The sequence below is a fragment of the Cebus imitator genome, unplaced genomic scaffold (assembly GCF_001604975.1).
Source record: "Cebus imitator isolate Cc_AM_T3 unplaced genomic scaffold, Cebus_imitator-1.0 Scaffold171, whole genome shotgun sequence".
Taxonomy (NCBI): Eukaryota; Metazoa; Chordata; class Mammalia; order Primates; family Cebidae; genus Cebus; species Cebus imitator.
The window spans coordinates 203,829-212,781 of NW_016107486.1; the positions used below are offsets into that span (position 1 = coordinate 203,829).

Genomic DNA, 8,953 nt, shown 5'->3' on the forward strand with positions numbered 1-8,953 from the left:
TCTGTTGCCCAGGCTGGCAGGCTAGAGTGCAGTGGTACGATCTCAGCTCACTGCAACTTCTGCCTCCCGGGTTCAAGCGATTCTCCTGCCTCAGCCTCCTGAGTAGCTGGGACTATAAGTGCATGCCACCACAGCCAAAAAAGCTAATTTTTGTACTTTTTAGTAGCCATATTGGCCAGGCTGGTCTCGAACTCCTGAACTCATGATCCACCCACGTTGGCCTCCAAAGTGCTGAGATTATAGGTGTGAGCCACCACGCCCAGTCAAGAGTTTGATTTTTATAAGATTGAGCCAGTTCCTGTTGTAAGAACTTTGTAGGAAGTATCCCATATACCCCACAGATCCTGAAAAAACTCTTGTTCTATACAGGTGAGGAAACTGAGACTAAGGAATCTAGGCAGATTGACCATAGACTCTCAGTAGCCTCTATGAGGTTTTGCCTCTACATCTAATATGGTTTGGCTGTGTCCCCACCCAAATCTCATCTTGAATTGTACTTCCCATAATCCTCACATATCGTGGGAAGGACCCTATGGGAGGTAACTGAATCATGGGGACTGATACCCCCATGCTGTTCTCATGATAGTGAGTTCTCACGAGATTTGATGGTTATATAGGGGGCTTTTGCCCCTTTGCTCAGCACTTCTCCTTCCTGCTGCCATGTAAAGGACATGTTTGCTTTCCCTTCTGCCATGATTGTAAGTTTCCTGAGGCCTCCCCAGCCCCGCAGAACTGTGAGTCAATTAAACCTCTTTCCTTTATAAATTACCTAGTCTTGGGAAGTTCTTTATAACAGCGTGAGATCAGACTAATACAACACCTCAACCCTGACCTATAAAGTAACCAGGTGCCTGGGCTGAGAAGGGAGCAGGAACATCATCAGGTGCCTGCTCACCAGTGAGACCTCTTCTACTCAGGGAGCCTTTCTTGAGCCCCACCACTGGAATTTACCTCTTCCTTCCAGACCAGTTTGCTGGTGCCCCTAACCCACAGTTTCCCAACCTCAGTTCTACTGATATTTGGGGCTGGATAATCTTTGTTGGGGCTGTCATGTGCACTGTAGGATGTTGGGCAGTATCCCTATTCTCCACCCACTAGACGCCATGGTAGCCTCCTCAAGTTGCAACAACCAAAATATGTCTTCTGACACTGCCACTGTCCCCTAGGGTGCTCAATCACCTCTATGGAGAACCACTGTCCTAAGCTACAATACTCACTGATAAATAGTTGAGTCTGTGTCTATCTTACTAGTAAAGCCTGGGGTCTCAAACTAAGTTGTCAGCAGCAGACAGACAGGTAACCCTGGTGTAGCAGGGACAAACTGCCCTTCTGATGTCCAGGCAAAAGGGGTCCATCACACTCAGCCAATGATTGTCATGCAGGACTGTGGGCCCACTGTTGCTAGATCTGATTTTTCAAGACATTTTCTTTTGTTTTTGTTTTAGACAAGAGTCTCACTCTGTTGCCCAGGCTGGAGTGCAATGGCATGATCTCAGCTCACTGCAACTTCCACCTCCCAGGTTTAAATGATTCTCCTGCCTCAGGCTTCCAAGTAGCTGGGACTACAGGTGCCTGCCACCATGCCCAGAGAATTTTTCATATTTTTAGTAGAAATGGGGTTTCCATCATGTTGGCCAGGCTGGTCTCGAACTCCTGACTTCAGATGATCCACCCTCCTCGGCCTCCCAAAGTGCTGGGATTACAGGTGTGAGCCACCGTGCCTGGCTCAAAACATTTCCATGTATAATCTCCATGTTTTAAAAAAAAAAAATGCTGGCAAGGAATTCAATTCTAAAATAAAGGAACAAAAACAAACCATGTGCCCCTGAAAGTCATCTGTGGAATGACTCTGGCCTGGGTCTGCCAATCTGCAAAGTCTCTTTAGAATGTGAGCTCTGCTCCAGGCACCAAGGCAGTGTGTGTGTTCACTAATTTGCAGCCCCTTAAATCTCCTACAAAATACCCAAGGAGCTATAGTGTTTCACCAGCTCCAGGAGTTGCAAAATCGGCATCTTAAATTACAGTCATGAGCAGACAACTGGGGTCTGTTGACACATGTTGAGTGAGCCTCCCTTCCAGGGAGGATTATCCCCCGTCCCCCACACTACATCCTCATGCTAAGGTCTAAAGCAACCCCCTGTGCCAGCCTCCCTCAGCCCCAGCTTCCCAGTGAGATCAAAGATCCTTGGAAGGGGGTTTCCTGCCACCTGCACCAGTGAGGACAAAGGTAATATGAGAGGAATTGTAGGCCCTGGCTTTACTCTCAACTGCCTGTTCACCAGTTCCCAGGCCGATCAGGCCAAAATGCTTCTGGCTTCCAGAAACAAAGAACCCTACTGCCCTACGAAAATGGGTTGTTCTGGGCCGGGTGCAGTGGCTCATGCCTGTAATCCCAGCACTTTGGGAGGCCGAGGTGGGTGGATCATCTGAGGTCAGGAATTCGAGACCAGCCTGGCTAACATGGTGAAACCCTGTCTCTACTAAAAATACCAAGATTAGCTGCACATGGTGGCTTACTCCTGTAATTCCAGCTACTTGGGAGGCTGGGGCAGGAGAATTGCTTGAACCCAGGAGGTGGAGGTTGCAATGAGCCAAGAATACACCATTGCTCTCCAGCCTGGGCCAACAAGAGCGAAACTCAGTCTCAAAAAAAAGGCCAGGCATGGTGGCTTACACCTGTAATCCCAGCACTTTGGGAAGCTGAGGCGGGTAGATCACGAGGTCAGGCATTCGAGACCAGCCCGGCCAACATAGTAAAACCTTGTGTCTACTAAAAATACAAAAAATTAGCCAGGCATGGTGGCAAGCACCTATAATCCCAGGTACTCAGGAGGCTTAGGCAGGAGAATCGCTTGAACCTGGGAGGTGGAGGTTGCAGTAAGCCAAGATCACACCACTGCACTCCAGCTCGGGTGACAGTGTGAGACTCCATCTCAAAAAAAAAAAGAAAAGAAAAGCGGTTGTTCTGGAAGGTATCCATAGAGTGACATCTTCCTAACAGCAAAGGCTGTTATTAACAGCCCTTACTATATGCCAAGCACCATTCCATGCACGTCATGTGCAGAGACTGTTATTCCTTATGACAACCCTAAGAAGTAGATACTTTTCTTAAGCCCAATTTAGAGATGAGGACATTGAGGCTTGGACAGATGATGTGACCTGCCCCAGACCACACAGCTAGGAGGTAGAGCCAGGGACCAATCAGCACCCTGGGAACCCTTACAAAGCCTTCCTCTCAGGTGTTTCTCAGTAATCAGGATGGTGGTTCTTAACATAAGATCTTACTCCCTATCCAGGATTGGCACCAGGGAAGAATTCCCTGGGGAATTTTTTTTTTTTTTTTTTTTGTGAAATACAGGTTTTATGAAAATATACAGACACGCATTTTGGTTTTCTATTTTTGTTTTTTTTTTCTTTTCAGATGAAGTCTCACTCTCTTGCCAAGGCTGAAGTGCAGTGGCATTATCCTGGCTCACTGCAATCTCTGCCTCCCAGGTTCAAGTGATTCTCCTGCCTCAGCCTCCCAAGTAGCTGAGATTACAGACATGCACCACCATAACCAGCTAATTTTTGTATTTTTAGTAGAGTCAAGGTTTCACTCCATTGGCCAGGCTGGTCTTGAATTTCTGACCTCATGATCTGCCCACCTCAGCCTCCCAAAGTGATGGGATTACATGCGTGAGCCATTGTGCCTGGCCTCAGAAACACATTTTGAACTGTAGATAATGAAATGCCTGCCAAAGTATGCAAAGGGGCAGTGGATAGAATTTCTGCAACGGACTTTGAAATGCAACAAGAAATAAAATAAATAAGATGGATGGATGGGTGGATAGAGGGAAGGACACATGGCTAAAGCTGAGAGAAGGTGACTAGAGTCAACTGTTCATTGTGGAATCCGCATGGGGGATGCATGGTGTTCACTGCACAGTTCTTTCAATAACGAGTCATCCGGGGACAGCTGTAGGTTCCAGGGCTGCAGCAGAGTCTTCCTGCACTGGAATGTCTGGGGGTGGCACCCTAGAATGATTCTGGGACCCAGATCCCTCCCACTCAGTGACAAGCAAACTTCCTCTTCCCTCACTCACAGAATATCACCAGGTCAACTGTGAAAGCTGATGCTTCTTGGTCTCTGGTGCCCTTTTTTCTCTACTTCATGCAGGCCCAAGTCTGGCCTCAGGGGAGCGTGGGTAGAATAGGGTGAAGTCACACCTCACTGCCTGATGACTGACACTCCTGGGCACTGTGCATTCATGGTGATGTCTACAGCCCATGGCATACTGCCATGATGTGAATAGAATGTTTGTGCCCTCTTCCCCTAAATTCATATGTTCCACTGTATATGGTTAACTATAATTTACTGTATATTCTCAAAAAACTAGAAGAGGCCAGGTGTGGTGGCTCACGCCTGTAATCCAGCACCCTGGGAGGCTAAGGTGGGCCACTGGCTAACCTGAGGAGTTTGAGATCAACCTAGGCAACATGGAGAAATCCTGTCTCTACAAAAAAATGTGTATACATATTAGGTATGGTGGCACATGTCTACAGTCCCAGCTACTTTGGAGGCTGAGGTGGGAGGATCGCTTGAGCTCAGGTGGTGAAGGTTTCAGTCAGCCGAGATTGTGCCACTGTACCCCAGCCTGGGTGACAGAGTGAGACCCCATCTCAAAAAAACAAAAACAAAAACAAAACACTTTATAAGAGATGATTTTCAATGATTATAACACAAAGAATTGATAAATGTTTGAAATGGATATGCTAATTATCCTGATTTGATCATTAAGTTGTATGCACGTACTCCTACATATGTAAAATTATTACATGTCAACTAAAAATAAAAGGGAAAAAATGTAAAAAGAAAATTTTTAAAAGGAAAGAAAAAGAAAATTCCCAATGTGAAGGTGTTAGGAAGTGGGTCTTTTGGGAGGTGGTTAGGTCTCATGAGTAAGGGTGGAGCCCTCCCTCATGAAAGGGATTAGTGTCCTTATAAAAAGGGTCCCCAGAGAGCTCTTTTGCCCCTTCTACCTTGTGAGGACACAGTGAGCCAGAATTTGAGTCCTCACCAGACACTGAATCTCCTAGTGCCTCAATCTTGGATGTCCCCACCTCGAGAACTATCAGCAGCCTGGGCACAGTGGGCACACCTGCAACCCCAGCACTTTGGGAGGCTGAGGTGGGAGGATCACATCAACCCAGGAGGTGGAGGCTGCAGTGAGCCATGACTGCATCATTGCACTCCAGTGTAGGCAACAGAGCAAGACCTCATCTCAAAAAAAAAAAAAAACAAAAATTATGAACAATACATTTCTGTTGTTTGTAAGTTACCTAGTCTACAGTATTTTAACAGCCTAAACTGACTAACATACATTTCCAGCTCTCTGGAGGAGTCTTTAAGCACAACCTCCATCTTAAATATAATAATAACAGTAACTGCTTCACTACTGCTATAGGCCAAGCACGTTGCCATTTGCTATGACTTAATCCAGCTCATTTCATCACAAGCCCCTGCCAGAGATCTACTTTTGCCCTCCCTTTATAGCAGAAAAAAGACCTGAGGCTCAAAAAGGCACTAAGTCTACAATAATCAAACCTGTGTGGTACTGACATAAGAGCAGACATATTGAGATCCAGAGGGTAGAATGAGTGTCCAGAAATAAACCTATACATCTATTTCCAATGGCCCTTCCTTCCTTTCTTCCTTTTTTTTTTTTTTTTTTTTTTTTATGAAGTCTCACTCTATCACCCAGGCTGGAGTGCAGTGGTATGATCTCAGCTCACTGCAACCTCCATCTCCCAGGTTCAGCCTTCTGAGTAGCTGGGACTACAGGCATGTACCACCATGCTCAGCTAACTTTTGTATTTTTAGTAGAGACAGGGTTTCACCATGTTGGCCAGGCTGGTCTTGAACACCTGACCCCAGGTCATCTGCCTGCCTTGGCCTCCCAAAGTGTGGGATTACAGGTGTGGGCCACTGCTCCTGGCCCCCAATGGCTTTTCAACAAGGGCCAATAAGATCATTCCATGGGAAGAGAATAATTTAGTAAATAATGCCAGAACTATAAGAAAAATAAGAAAGTTTGAGGCTGGGCACTTTGGCTCACGCCTGTAATCCCAACACTTTGGGAGGCCACGGTGGGTGGATCACGAGGTCAGGAGTTCAAGACCAGCCTGGCCAAGATGGTGAAATCCCATCTCTACAAAAAATACAAAAAGTTAGCCAGGCATGGTGGCAGGTGCCTGTAATCCCAGCTATTTGGGAGGCTGAGGCAGAGAATTGCTTAAACCTGGGAGGTGGAGGTTGCAGTGAGCCGAGATTCTGCCACTCTACTCCAGCCTGGGTGACAGAGCAGGACTCCATCTCAAAAAAAAAAAAGAAAAGAAAAGAAAGTTTGACCCCTCTCTTACATATAGAATGGATCAAAGGCCAAAATGTAAGAGCTAAAACTGTAAAACTCTTAAAAGAAAACAGAAGGGTACATTTTCACAACCTTGGGTTTGGCAATGGATCTTTAGAGATGACAACAAAAGCACAAGCAATAAAAGAAGAAAACAAACTGGACTTTATAAAAAGTAAAAACTTTTGTGCATCAAATATCATTATCCAAAAAGTGAAAAGACAGTTTACAGAATGGGAAAAAATATTTTTAAGTCCTATATCTGATAAGGGTTTAGTATTTAGAATACATAAAGAATACTTGAAACTCACCACCACCACAACAAAATAATTTAAAAATAAGCAAAGGACTTAAACAGACATTTCTCCAAAGAAGGTATATGGTATGGTTTGGATGTTTTGTTCCTTCCAAATCTCTCTTCCAATGTTGAACTGTGACATCATTCCAATATTAGAGGTTGGGCCTAGTGGGAGGTGTGTGGGTTACGGGGGTGGATCTCTCATGAATGGATTGGTGTTGTCCTCGCAGCAATGAGTTTTCATTCTATGAATTCCTTTGAGGTCTAGTTGTTTAAAAGAGCCTGGCACCTCCTCCCTCCCTCTCTCACCACATGACATGCCTGCTCCCCCTCTGCCTTCCACCAAGAGTAAAAGCTTCCTGAGGCCTCACCAGAATCCAAACAAATGTTGGTGCCATGCTTGTACAGTCTGCAGAACTATGAGCCAAATAAACCTCTATTCTTTTTTATTTTATTTTTTGAGACTGTATCTCACTCTGTCACCCAGGCTAGAGTACAATGGCATGATCATAGCTCTCGGCAACTTCAGCCTCCCAGGCTCAAGCGATCCTCCTACCTCAGCTGCCTAAGTAGCTGGGACTACACGCCACCTAATTTTTGGTAGCTAACTTTTTATTTTTATTTATAATAGACACAAGGTCTTGCTATGTTGCTCAGGCTGGTCTCGAACTCCTAAACTTAAGTAATATTCCCACCTCAGCCTCCCAAAGTGCTGGGATTACAGGCATGAGTCACCACATCCAGCCCTCTTTTCTTTTCTTTCTTTTTATTTTTTATTCTTTTGAGAGGGATTCTCATTTCTGTAACCCATGGTGGAGTGCAGTGGCTTGACTGCCTCAGCCTCCTCCTGGGATTACAGGCACACACTATCACACCTGGCTGATTTTTGTATTTTTAGTAGAGACAAGGTTTCACCATGTTGGCCAGGCTGGTCTCGAACTCCTGACCTCAGGTGATCCACCCACCTCAGCCTCCCAAAGTGCTGAGATTACAGATGTGAGCCATCGTGCCCAGTCCCTCTTTTCTTTATAAATTACCCAGCCTCAGGTATTCCTTTACAGCAATGAAAATGAACTAACACCATATACAAAGGGCCAATGAGCACATGAAAAGATGCTCAATATCATTAGTCACTAGGGAAGTACAAAAAAGCCCTAAGCTGAGTTCCAGCCTGGGTCTGACTCCATGCACCTGGGCCCCTTTGTCTCCTCCCTTCCGCTCACCATACCTGTCCACACCTTCCAGGGGCCACTCTAGGGAGCTGAGGCAGCCAGACCTCCCAGAGGTGGCATGGCCATGGTTGGGCTGGAGATGGTGAGATTCAGTCTTCGTGGAATCTAAAAACTCGATGGCCAGTATCCCTACACAAACAGTCCTGGTCTGTTTGGGGTTGCTGCTGGATCCCAAAACAATGCCTGGGGCATAGCTGTTCAGTACGTATTTACTGACTGACTGACTGACTGACTGAATGAATGAATGACAAGGTTATGGCTTGAGAGGAGTAACAGGTCAGTTTCCCAGGGAAGTCCGTGGATGAGTGAGCAGGAGGTTTACTAGGTAGTGCTCTTGGAGGCAGCACCTGCATGGGAGCGAGGTCAGAAAGACAGAGAGAGGAGCTGAGCTGTGAAGCAGTCACAACAAAGGCCTCAGTCATCTCTGGGGAAGTTCTGGAGCTGGACTAGCACTGCAGAGCTGTCCTGCCTGGGGAAAGGTGGCCGGGCTTTTGTACTCCACATTCACCAGTCATTGGGGGTATGCTGTCCCATGCGGTGGGGGGTCTAGGCGACCATGCCCAGAGACAGACTCAGTTGGGCACCAACCATCAGCCACCAGCTCTCCCGGCAGCTGAGGAGTGACTGCCTCTGTCTAGAAGGGGGACCCCGGCACACACCAGTGTCCACTATAGCAGGTGTTTGGTCCTCTCTCTTCTTGTGCTCAGTTGAACTCAGCTGGATTTAGTTACCACGAACATGCATTCATTCATTCAACAAACATGTAGTAGGCACCTACCATATGCCAGATACCATGCCAGCCCTTGGGGCTATGGAGATATACAAGGCAGATGCAGCCCCTGCCCAGAGGAAGCAACAGTCAAATGGAGAGACAGACACAGAAACAGATGCTACAAGATCACATCGCTGCCTTCATCTCACACATACCACTCTGTGGTCCCTACACATGTAGGTACCCTCCTGCCTCAGGACCTTTGCTCATACTGTGTCTTTGAAATCCATTGTATAACTGACACTGACAGCTCATCTGA

General features: G+C 46.5%; 1 pseudogene; it reads right to left on the reverse strand.

Annotated features, from left to right (window-relative positions):
• Nucleotides 1–4,276, reverse strand: part of LOC108315410 — a 12,104-nt pseudogene extending 7,828 nt beyond the window's left edge.
• Between the last annotated feature and the right edge of the window lie 4,677 nt (nucleotides 4,277–8,953).